Source organism: Solanum verrucosum, unplaced genomic scaffold (assembly GCF_900185275.1).
Source record: "Solanum verrucosum unplaced genomic scaffold, falcon-dt-bn FXZP01000176.1, whole genome shotgun sequence".
NCBI classification, from domain to species: domain Eukaryota; kingdom Viridiplantae; phylum Streptophyta; class Magnoliopsida; order Solanales; family Solanaceae; genus Solanum; species Solanum verrucosum.
Window position 1 is genome coordinate 2,919,736 of NW_026020412.1, and position 12,896 is coordinate 2,932,631.

Here is a 12,896-nt window from a genome sequence, read left to right on the forward strand (position 1 = left end):
ATAGAGAAAATAAAGATTACACATCCCTAAAGATCAGCTATTCTATCTCTACAAATCTGCTATTCAATCCCTCTAAATTTGTCTTGCTATCCCTCCAAATCAGCTATTCTATCACAATATACATTCCTTTGATTCTACAACAAATGTTTATGATCATGTTAATTTATATCACTATATAATTACATTAATATATGCAATCATTTAGTTGTCCATCATGCTAACAGGGTCCTCACCAGCAGAGGTATTAGGTATAAATTACAAAAAAAAATACTAAAGCCCACTCTTGCATCCTTTGAAAATGAGATGAAAAAGAGTTCCATGGGGAAAATGGAAGAGTTGATATCTCTCCAGCAACAGCTTTGAGTCTCTTCTCGATCTTTCTGAAGTGAATTAGTAGTTGATCATTTATATCAGCCACCATGGAATATATGTGTTTCTTTTTCTTCTTGCGTGTCTTTGGACTGCTGAAACTTTTTGGCCTTTAAGCATTGAATCTGATAATTAGATAAGGTAATGTTACCATTATTCACAAATTCTAATGGCATAAGGTCTATCAGCTTAAAAGATATCTTTTATTAGTCCTTTGGGGATGAATAAGTACGGTGCCTTTAGCCTAAACATGGCTATTTGTAAAAACCTTTCACGCTAAACACGTTAGTAATTTCTTTGTCAGAAACACAGTTAGATGATAGGAGGCTATATACAGTTGACATTTGTTATTTTCCCCACAAGTTTAGTAGCACAAATATGTTGTATGATATAGAAACTTATAAAGCCAGAGTCAGATATGAAACCACAAGAAACTTAACTGACAACACCACGGAACATGTAGCATTAAATTCAAGGCATGTCATAACCTTTCCATGAGTAATGAGGTCAGTAAAAGTACCCTGACTGAAGCAATTCTGTTATGCATATAGCTCAAGTAGATTTTCCTTAATTATGTCTATTCAGAAGCTTAGCAGGTTGACAAGTAGTGCCACCGCACCAATCCAGCAAACAACTCCATACTGAATCTCAACCTTGGCCAATTAATCTATCACTGATATGGTTTCTTGACACTCAGCTAGCTTCTCTGCTGCAGCTGTTAAGTCTGAAATTTTTTATGTCAATGTTCAGTTGCATAGCATCACTATCACTGAAATCTATTGTCTTTTATTGAGTTAATGTGAAATTAGATCAAAAGTCCAGACAACCAACAAGAAACACAATCTTTTTCTGACTAAATTTAGTTCTGTAAACTACTGCATCAAATACACAACTACAATGGATTGGATTAATCACTTATTACAAAGCAAGAAAGCTACCTGGTTGGTCTTGGCATCAAGATCAGCAGCAGTCTCCATCCTGATTCAAACAGGAAATTCAATTAAATACAGTTTAAGTGCCACTAAACTAAATCAACAAGCAATGCTGGTCAACAGAGCAGCGGGTAACGAGCAGTCTAGTCCTACACCCTTTATATAGACAGCAAATAACAACATACCTAGTGTAATGTCACAGATGGGGTCTAGGGAGGGTAGAGTGTATGCAGACCTTACCTACCCCATAAGAGGTAAAGAGGTTGTTCCCGAAAGATTTATATAGACAGCAAACCCCAGGTAAATGAAGAACCTTAATCAGGGTGAAAACTCACAAGAGACCCTGACATTGGATCAGCTATAAATTATTGAAATCACATAGAAACATATTTTTTTCCTTTTCCTTCCGTGTTACCCCCTATGTTTCATTTTGTGGGTGGGTCCGGAGTATGAGAGTTGCACAACTTTATTTTCTTCGCAAATTCAGACATAGAATCTTCAAGTCTAAAATAAGATTTTAAGAAACTATATAAAAAGTACAATAAGTACCAAAAGTTAATAATTCAAAATATAAGACAATCATGGTCAAAGAAAAAACTGACTCTTTTCATCCAAAGATTAGGGGGTTGGAGCAAAATTCACTGATACACAAAAACTTCAAGTATTTGAGATATCAGTAGCTACCTCCACACTAAAGTAAAATCCATTCGATAGGAAGAAGAACAATGTGATAACTTTAAAAACTAATTTTGACAGTCAAATTTTTATAATTCCAAGCCAATGTGGATAAAAAACCACTAACCTTTGTAGTTACTCTTCGAGATCCTTGCAACTAGCTAGGGTATCCTGATGATTCTTCTTTTCCTCTTGAAGCTCATTATCAAGCTTCCTATCTTGGCCTGAAGATGGTTGACTTCAGTTTGCAACTCCTCAGTCTGAGTTTCAAGGAGTTGTATGACTCTGCCATGCATTTGAGCTGAATTTCAGCCAAACTGTTTGCCTTTTGAGCAGATACCAATTGTGACTTAACCTCTACTAGGAGTTTGTCACTCCCCAAGCCTACACCCTGGGCGGGACTGGCACTCGAAGACCATTGCTAGCCCAAGCGAACCCTTGGCCTGGCATACTTAGCTCAGCGGAAGACTTAACTCAAATAACCAGTCTCAAATAACAACTTAAAGAATAATAAACTGGCCAAAATGGCACTTAAGTCATTAAACAGCATCTGAAGGATAAAGAAAGACATCTGCTCTACTAACTTACTAACTATCTGTTTGTCTATGAAGCCTCTAAAATACTGAGAGGGATGTTGGGACAAACCCCACAACATCCTAATAAATGAAAGACTGAAAGCAAATAAAAGAGTCCTCTGGAATGCAAGGAGGCTCACCACTGACTCTGAGCTGCTCAACTGGATCAACGAGGTGCCAGATGTTGATCCTGGTTACCTGCGTCTGCATCATAATAAGATGCAGGCCAACTGGAATCAGTACATTGAATATACGAGTATGCGAGTTGGAATGTTAAGCAATACATAGGCTAGAAGAAATCTGAAAGAAACTGAATAACTTACCTGACTCAACTCAACTCAACCTGACTAACTCATTTCAATATAAAGCAATTTAAAACAAGTGCAATATAAAGAAAAGTTGTTTAAAAACATGTTATAAACTCTATGGGTATGCAAAGATACAATAAATTTGAGATGTATGTAGAAATACAAATGAACTGATGTATATAAAAATACAATAACTGTTGTGGGAGTTTCTCTAACCGACAACCATCACATAAGAGCTATAGTGATGATACATCGATCAACCTCACGCTGCCAGAGCCTCTTATATCCGGCCAAAAGTATAGAACCTGAACTGCCTAATTGATCCACTAATCTAATTTGAAAAGGATTCATCTAAAAAGTATGAACCTCTTCTACCCATGATGGCTACATGGTTCTATGGGGGCTGTGGGTTCTTTGAACACTCCCCCAATTCGGTGCTCATTACTACTCCCAAAAATGTACTGGCTCTTATGTTTTTAAAACATATTTCCTCTGTGATTTGAGATTAGTGCTCAAAAGAACGCTCAAAGGCTATCTTGGAAATCAAAGTTTCCCTTCTTGCTTCATTTAGAAAGCGATTACTCTTTTCTGAAAACTAGCCCGAAGGCTCTTTGGAAATCTCAATTTCCAATCTTGCTTAAATGTGAAAACATTTCTTTTAAACTTCTTGGGAATACATTGTCCCCATATAACTCTTTGAAGAAAAGAACTTCAAACCATAGCTTTACTCTTGATTAACTTCAAAACTTAAGTCTTAAAACGACGTTAAAATATTGTTAAAGACCCTTGAAAACTTTAAGAAACTTTGCTTTGCTTTGACTTGCTTCATTAACTTCTAAACTTGACTCTTAACTTCTTTGACTTTGAACTTAACTCCTTGAATTGAATTATGGATTCAAGGTTCATGATCTCATGTTTATGGATGATTTCATGATGTTTAGATGTACTTTAGGTACATCACTTAGGAACAAGTACGAGAAGGTGGGGAACAAAATGGGGAGAACTGGCGTCCCTGGCGCTCTGAGAGGCGCGAGGCGCCAGCCCTCAAACGTCAGAGAGACTGTTGGGGGGCGCTAGCTGGCGCGTCGCCCAAGGGGTGGACTTCAGAGTCCTTTTTGGGGCGCGCTGGCTGGCGCGGCACCCCACCCCCTTCCCAGGTTTTTTTGACGATTTTCTTCTCTGTTTTTCATCTCTAAACCCTCTTAACTTCCATAGTTCTTTCCCCAAACACTTAGGATCATTTATACCCTCAATACCCAATAGATTTAACTCGAAAAACAACCCGGAAACACGAATCAAATCAATACTAGGCATTCAACAATCAACCAACAAAAATTCAACAATGTTCTTCAAGAACTTCACTTTCTTAACATTCAAACAACCCCAATCTTTGCTGAATTGAACAAGTCGGTGTGTGGGTGAACTAACCCAACACGAAAAGATCTCACATACCTTAATAGGGATCACCCCCGACGAATTCCACTCCAAACGCTTGACGTTCTTGGCGAAATCTTGGCTTTTCTCCCTTTCTTTCTTCTTTTCTCTTTTCTCCAAGCCCTAAGCGTGAGTTTAATTTTTATAATCTGACTAAAATAAGTTTTTACCCCAATAAATCCCTAAAAAAGAATTAGGAAATAAATTAGAGAAAAGACTATTTTGCCCTTCCCTAAATTCGGATTAGACAATTTTGTATTCCAACAGCCCAACTTCCAAAGGACATAACTAACTCATACGATGTCGAAATCGCGCAAACTTGGAGGCGTTGGAAAGATATCCAAGGGCTTTCCAACCATATCAAGATATGCTCCTAACTCATCCTGAGCTAGGAGTTATGGCCGTTTGAAAATGGCCAAAACTCACTTTCTTAACTTAGACAATTTCTAGATTTCCTTATTCTTTCCAAAAAAATCAATATTTTCATATTTTAAAATCTTTATAGTCGTTTCTAGGTGCGAGATGTTACAGAGTTGCTCGGCTTCAGCCAACTGGGATTTTGTGCCCTCCAGGTTCTCAGAGTATCTAGCAAGATCAAGAGCCATATTTTCTTTCTCTAATTTCAATTGTTCAACCTCCTCCACCGAGCACTTCAAAGAAGTTGATGTTGACTCTGAAGTAGGAACAAGACTTCCTTTATGAGGAATGTCTAGATCAGAAGTCGAATCAGAAAAATGAGCACAACCGTTTGCATAAACCTCTCCTGAGTGCTAAAGACCTTTATTTTCTGGTAAAGCAACCTTGTCTATGCAATCAAAAGTACTTATTTCTGTTTCAGAATTCTTGTAACCATATTGAAGTGTAGTTGGCTCGCATTACTCAGTAGATGAGATAGATCAAGGACAAAATTCACCATAATCAACCTGTTGCTTATTACCTCAACATGAGTGGCCGAAAAATCATCTAATTTTTCATTGATTCCACTTCCATCAGGAGCTGTTCCCTGGATAGCATTTGCTTCTTTACCCAGAAATAGTACAAAGTCATGAATTTGAGACATAACATCTGCTAATTCTTTGCTAATACCATGGATGTCACTCATTGCAGGATAAGCTTACTACAGAAGACAGGAATTTCCTTCTCTAAATTTGCCTCGCCATCATCAAGAGAGGGCTGAGATTCAGTACCAGTCTTCAAGGAAAGAGTTATCTCAACAATGCTCTTAGTTGATTGCGGTACGACAGCATTGCGCATTTCCTGCACAATCTCTCTGAGATCCTCTTGAATTCTTTGAATATCAGCTTCCTTTGACAAAGACTCCAAAACAGTTGAAATTCTTGATTGGAGCTTCATGGAAATGGATGTATCTGAAAGAGGTTGATGACTTTGTGATGATACTTCCTCGTTTCGAGATGCATTATCTCCTGATACACTTGTCTCATTATGTTCTTTCAGCTGAGAATCTGGGCTTGTGGTGACATGCATGGAGGTGTCAACTTCTGTAGTTTCGGGTCTTGCATTATTTGGAATATCTGGACTTAAAACTGCTCCATTTGCGTCACTGGACTGATAAGCTAGTTTCTCCATCTCCAAAAAGTCATCCATGAGATCCAGATGGCTTGCACTCTCAGATTTATGTGGACTGTCAGAGTTCTTTTCCTTCTTGACATTGGAGAGGTCAGACCTTAATGCTGTCGTCCAAGAGCTAGCACAACTAACATTATCGTCATTTCCATCTTCAGACATGGAAGCCAATCTTGGAAGATGATTTGCTTCATGGCTAAAGGAACCCTCAGAAGGCTGTCGTCGAATAGTGGACTTTTGTGGGCTTTTCAGTTCAAAATTTGATTGCAGCTGTGCTTCCAAACTCTGAAGCCTGTTGGACGTCTTCACTATTCCGATGTACCAAAGCTTCTTTCAACATCTTTGTTTCCTCTTCCATTGCCAAAAGGTGTTCCGTTAAATTGCTCATTCTCTTTATGGAACTTCTGCACACTATCAAATGAAAAATCTGGCAAACTGGAAAATTGTGGACTATAGAAGGCCTTCCTTGGGATTTCTTTACACGACTGTCCCCCTAATCTCTACCCAAACTCTCAATCTCAAGCTTTATTTGGGCCAAGGTTGCAGGCCCAGGTAACTTCTTCCGGACAAGACACTCTGCTTTCAATTTTGCAGTTTTCTTCACTACCTCCAAGTGTTGTTTATTTGCAACTTCGGCAGACCGTACACTCATATTTTTCTCCTCATTACAAATTTCTAGTTCCTTTGAGTTAATATGGAGTTCACATTTCAGAGAATTTATTTCCCTTCCACATGACTCAATATTGCTCTTCAACATCTCTATTTCTGCTTCAGCAACATGCTAGAATGCTCCTGCAAAGAGCTTGAGAGTGCAGAATTTTCTGCTGCAGACCTGAGGAATTGTTGGGTTCAAACTCATGCTTCATTTTGTCAAACTGTTTGGCTTTATTCGGAATCACATCATGCAGCTTCTGTTCATGCTCTTCTTTCAAATAACGTATATGCCGCATGCGAGCAGTGCACCATCCAAATGTGATGCGGGTCTTCAGCAGTAATCTTTAAAAGAGTGACGGATTCCAGGTGATTTTTCTTGTAACAGAACACTTATTACAAGAAAAACGTAAGTCAACAAGGAACATCACCTCAGACAGCTTAAACTATAGCGTGCTATTTCACCAGGTGGTTCTCCTTATTAGTCATTTCTAACTGCCCAGCAGACAACTTTTCATTCAAATCCTTAAGTTCATCCTCTAAGCTCACTTGTTACTTAAGAGACTTAACTTGATCCTCCAGTCCAGTCAAAATGTGAATAAGATTCAACAGAATTTTCACATACTTTTTTTTTTATAACCGAGAAATACGTCGGTGACCTGCCCTTTGGACCAATCGGTTTCTTGATTTGCTGTTTACTCTAAAATACACTGGAAACCAAAACATAAATCACCAAGACGAGACAAATTGAATGAAAACTTCTCACATAATTGTCAAAACAATTCGTGATTCATTTACCAAACTGAAAACTATGTCTTCTTCTTCTAGCACCAATAAGATTGTAATGTAGAGACTAGAGAAGCAAACAAAATTTAAGAACTAAACTAGAACTTATAATTTGTCAGGTTAATTTTAAGACCACCATCCATCAAATCTCAACCTAAATTTATAAGCCTCAAAATTTAGATTAAATGCAGTAGTTCTTTGCAAGCATTGACCAAATTAAGCAGCAATTTTTTAGACAAAGTCCTTGTAGATTAAAGGTCAATATGGAAGCCTTGTTGTAGATGCAAACGGAAATCTAGAGGTCAAGGAGCAAGCATAAGATAAAAAAAGAAATTGACTTGTACACACTTGTTCAACCCGAGGCCACCCCCACCCCTACCCCCACCCCCGGCCTTGAGGCGTCCTGCCCCGAGGCCACCCACCCCCCACCCCCAACCTCGAGGCGTCCTTCCCCGATGCCACCCACGGCCTCAATGCGTCCTTCCCCGAGGCCACCCCCGGCCTCGAGGCGTCCTTCCCAAAGGCCACCCACCCCACCACCCCCGGCCTAGAGGCGTCTTGCCCAGAGGCCACCCACCACCCCTGGCCTCGAGGCATTCTTCCCCGAGGCCACCCACCCCACCACCCCCTACCTTGAGGCATTCTTCCCCGAGGCCACCAACCCTACCACCCCCGACCTCGAGGCGTCCTGCCCCGAGGCCGCCAACCCAACCCTGGCCTCGAAGTGTCTTGCCCCGAGGCCGCCCCCACCCCCGATCCCCGGCCTCGAGGCATCCTGCCCCTAGCCACCCTCGGCCTCGAGGCGTCCTGCCCCGAGGCCACCCACCCCCCGCCCCCAGCCTTGAGGCGTCCTTCCTCGATGCCACCCCCGGCCTTGAGGCGTCCTTCCTCGATGCCACCCCCGGCCTTGAGGCGTCCTTCCTCGATGCCACCCCCGGCCTTGAGGCGTCCTTCCTCGATGCCACCCCCGGCCTTGAGGCGTCCTTCCTCGATGCCACCCCTGGCCTTGAGGCGTCCTTCCCCGAGGCCACCCCCGGCCTCCACACCTGGCCTCGAGGCGTCCTGCCCCGAGGCCGCCCACCCCCGGCCTCAAGGCGTCCTGCCCCGAGGCCGCCGCTCCCCAACCCTAGGCGTCCCCCGAGGCCACCCCCCACCCCGGGCCTCGAGGCGTTTTCCCCCGAGGCCACCCCCCACCCCGGGCCTCGAGGCTTCCTGCCCCAAGTTGCCCCCTAACCCTACGCCTCAAGGCATCCCGCCCCAAGTTTCACCCCCACCCTACGCCTCAAGGCATCCAGCCCCGAGGCTGCCCCCACCCCAGCCTCGAGGCAGGACACCCCGAGACCCCACCCCACTCCGGCCTCAAGGCGTCCTTCCCTGAGACCTCCACCCCACCCCCTTCCTCAAGGCGTCCTTCCATGAGGCTGCCACCCCCGGCCTCGCCCCGAGGCCACCCCCCCCCCACTCCGGCCTCAAGGCGTCCTTCCCCGAGGCCTCCACCCCACCCCCTTCCTCGAGGCGTCCTGCCATGATGCGTTCTTCCCCACCCCCGACCACGCCCCGAGGCCACCCCCCACCCCACTCCGGCCTCGAGGCGTCCTTCCCCGAGGCCTCCCCCCACCCTACGCCTCAACGCATCCAGCCCCGAGCCTGCCCCCACCTCAACCTCGAGGCGGGACGCCCCGAGACCCCACCCCACTCCGGCCTCGAGGCGTCCTTCCCCGAGGCCTCCACCCAACCCTCTTCCTCAAAGCGTCCTACCATGAGGCTGCCACCCCCACCCCCGGCCTCACCCCGAGGCCACCCCCCACCCCACTTCGGCCTCGAGGTATCCTTCCCCGAGGCCTCCACCCCACCCCTTTCCTCGAGGCGTCCTGCCATGAGGCTGCCACCCATACCCCCGGCCTCGAGGCGGGACGCCTCGAGGCCACCCCACACCCCACTCCGGCCTCGAGGCGTCCTTCCCCGAGGCCTCCACCCCACCCCCTTCCTCGAGGCGTCCTGCCATGAGGCTGCCAACCCTACCCCTGGCCTCAATGCGTCCTACCCCGAGGCCACCCAACCCTTCCCCACCCCTGGCCTTGAAGTGTCCTACCCCGAGGCCATCCCCACCCCCGGCCTCGAGGCATCCTTCCCCGAGGCCACCCACCCCACGTCCTCGAAGCGTCCTGCCCCGAGGCCATCCCCACCCCCGGCCTCGAGGCATCCTTCCCCGAGGCCACCCACCCCACGTCCTCGAAGCGTCCTGCCCCGAGGCCACCTTGCCCCTCAGCCTCGAGGCATCTTTCTCTGAGGCCACCCCCACCCCCGGCCTCGAGGCATCCTTCCCCGAGCCACCCCCCAACACCTAGCCTTAAGGCATCGCTCCCCGAGGCAGCCCCTTCCCTACCCCCCGCCTCGAGGCATCCTACCCCGAGGTTGTCCCCACCCCACCCCCTAGTCCCCGCCTCGAGACCCCCTGCCCCGAGGCCGCCCCTCCTTTGCCTCGAGGCGTCGTTCCCCGCCTACCCACCTCGAGTCATTATGTCCCCCCCTCCGGCCTCGAGGCACTGTTCCTGAGCCCCCCCCTTTCTTGAGTCGTCGTGCCCCGAGACGTCGAGTCCCTACACCCCCTATTGTTTTGCTCACTAACATTTCATCGGCAGACCATACACTCGTATTTTTCTCCTCATTACGAATTTCTAGTTCCTTTGAGTTAATATGGAGTTCATATTTCAGAGAATTATTTCCCTTCCACATGACTCAATATTGCTCTTCAACATCTCTATTTCTGCTTCAGCTTGGGATTTTTTTTTCACTGAGCTTCATCACCATGCTAGAACACTCCAGCAAAGAGCTTGAGAGTGCAGAATTTACTACTGCAGACCTAAATAACTATTGGTCCGAGTTAGCTTCAAACTCATGCTTCATTATCACCATGCTAGAACGCTCCTACAAAGAGCTTGAGAGTGCAGAACTTTCTGCTGCAGACCTGAGTAACTGTTGGTCTAAGTTAGCTTCAAACTCATGCTTAATTTTGTCAAACTGTTTGGCTTTATTCTAAATCACGTCATGCAGCTTCTGTTCATGCTCTTCTTTCAAATTACGTATCTGCCGCATGTGAGTCAGTGCACCATCCAAATGTGATGCCCTGTGTTCAGCAGTAAGCTTCAAAAGTACTAGGACTCCAGGTGATTTTTTCAGTGTCGCGGCTTCTGACTTAGCCTTCTCCCAACCTATTCAGAGAGATGTCAATAAAATAACTCAATACTAAGTTACAGAACACTTAGTACAAGAAAAACATATGTCAATAAGGAACATCACATAAGACAGCTTAAACTTTAGCGTGTTGTTTCACCGGGTTCTCCTTATTAGTCATTTCTAACTGCGCAGCAAACAACTTTTCATTCAAATCCTTGACTTCATCCTCTAAGCCATTCACTTGTTCCTCCAGAGACTTAACTTGATCCTCCAGTCTTCTCAAATGTGAATAAGATTCAACAGAAATTTGCACATACTTCAGTTTCTTGATTTGTTGTTTACTCTGAAATACAACGGAAAACAAAACATAAATCACCAAGACGACAAATTGAATGAAGATTTCTCACAATGTATAATTGTCAAAACAATTCGAGATTCATTTACCAAACTGAAAACTATGTCCTCTTCTTTCTAGCACCAATAAGATTGTAATGTAGAGACTAGAGAAGCAAACAAAATTTAAGAACTAAACTAGAACTTATAATTTTTCAAGTTAATTTTAAGACCAGCATCCATCAAATCTCAACCTAAAGCTATAAGCCTCAAAATTTAGATAAATGTAGTAGTTCTTTGCTAGCATTGACCAAATTAAGCAGCAATTTTTTTAGACAAGTCCTTGTAGATTAAAGGTCAACATGGAAGCCTTGTTGTAGATGCAAACATATTGATAGATTGTCTGAAGGAAAAGGTATGAAGAATTACGGCAAGATAATCTAATTGATGTGGTGGCCACAAAGAATGAGAAGAAAACGGAAATCCTAGGTCAAGGACCAAAGCCAAAAATGATTTTGACTCCTGTAAAAGTATTTCGGATCGCATCAGGCCACAAACAGGGCATCACTGGAACATGTAAATCATTACAACCAACCCTATTTCTAAACAGGCTTGCCAGATGCTAGACGAAGTGGACAATATATAATTTATGAAGTTACTTTACAATGCACTTCAGAATTCATATAATGAGAGGGAAAACTAACACAAACTCATTTGACAGTATCTAAGAGAAGGAAGAAATAAACACAATCTTGATCAAAATATATATTCATGCTCTTAGAAAAGAGCCAACTATTAACTGGAGAAAAATGAATTAATGAATACACTTGAAACCAAAATAATGATCGAAACACTGATTCTAGACAAACTTTAGGGACAACTTATTATCAAGACGAGGACAAACAAACTTAGTTACACAGATAAATTTGATCATTTTTAAAAATAAAATATTACAGGAAATTCAATGGCAGTTAGGCTAAACAAAATTAGATAAAAAGCTTAAAGCATATAAGCCGCCAATATCCATAAATGATTACTGGATGCTCAAAAATAGACAATATGACAGATTAAAGACTCAGAACAAAGCTAGAACTCACTGTTAGATTATTATTATTTATTAGAGCAAATTAAATGGCTAGTACTTAAGACAGAAATTTAAACACGAAGGCACGACATACGTACGCTTAAATGATCCCAAAACATGAAAATTAAGCTAATCCAGATTCAAAATATCATGTAAAACGAAGAAGACAACATTTTTCAATAGCTACTATATCCATTTGTAAAGCAGAAATTTTTCTTCAGCCTATTAACATATAAACATTGGAACTTTCTTCAAATATTCAAAAATCAAAGTCGACAATGAACTTGTTTATCCAAGGGAAGTCAATAAACAAAGAATTCAACTTCCAAATATCACAATCTCGACCAAAAAAAAAACCTCATTTGATTTTCTCAATCATTTTTTCACGAAACCCCACGTAATATTAACCATTTTATTTATTTAATCCAAGAAAAAAAGAAATCACAAAACGCACCTACACAAATTTACGCAAGAAACCCTATAACCAACAAACAAAAAAGTGAATCATCAAACCAGTAATAAAAAAAATACACAAAACGAAGATAAAACTCAATTATTTTCCTACAAGTACACATCGTAAACAGAGAAAGACTCACAAAGTTTGAAGGAATGAGAAATCGAGCAGAGACAATAGTATGATTCGAGATATTAGAAAGTACCGGTCCCACTCCAGCATTCAATTTTCCAACCCTGATGAATTAGCCGCCATTGCTTGTCTCTTCGCCACAGATGAACTGGGTCGTCGTCTTCTCCTCCTTCTTCAAGAAAACAAGAAGAAAGTTGTTACTATTATAATGCATAAGCGGGGAAAAGAGGGCTGATTTGAATTGACTCGATTTAGGTATCCGTTAGGAGCGGACAACGGATTTTTTTTGAAGGGATTCGTTCTTGTGAGGCATTTTTTATTTATTCAATTCTTTTTGTTTAATTGACAAATATTTAATGAAATTATCATTTTTTCCATTTATTTGAGAAAAAGTTCACAAAT

At 43.0% G+C, this 12,896-nt stretch overlaps 1 pseudogene; it reads right to left on the minus strand.

Annotated features, from left to right (window-relative positions):
• Nucleotides 1-1,031: 1,031 nt before the first annotated feature.
• On the minus strand, nt 1,032-12,617 carry LOC125840683 (filament-like plant protein 4; annotated as a pseudogene).
• Nucleotides 12,618-12,896: the final 279 nt, after the last annotated feature.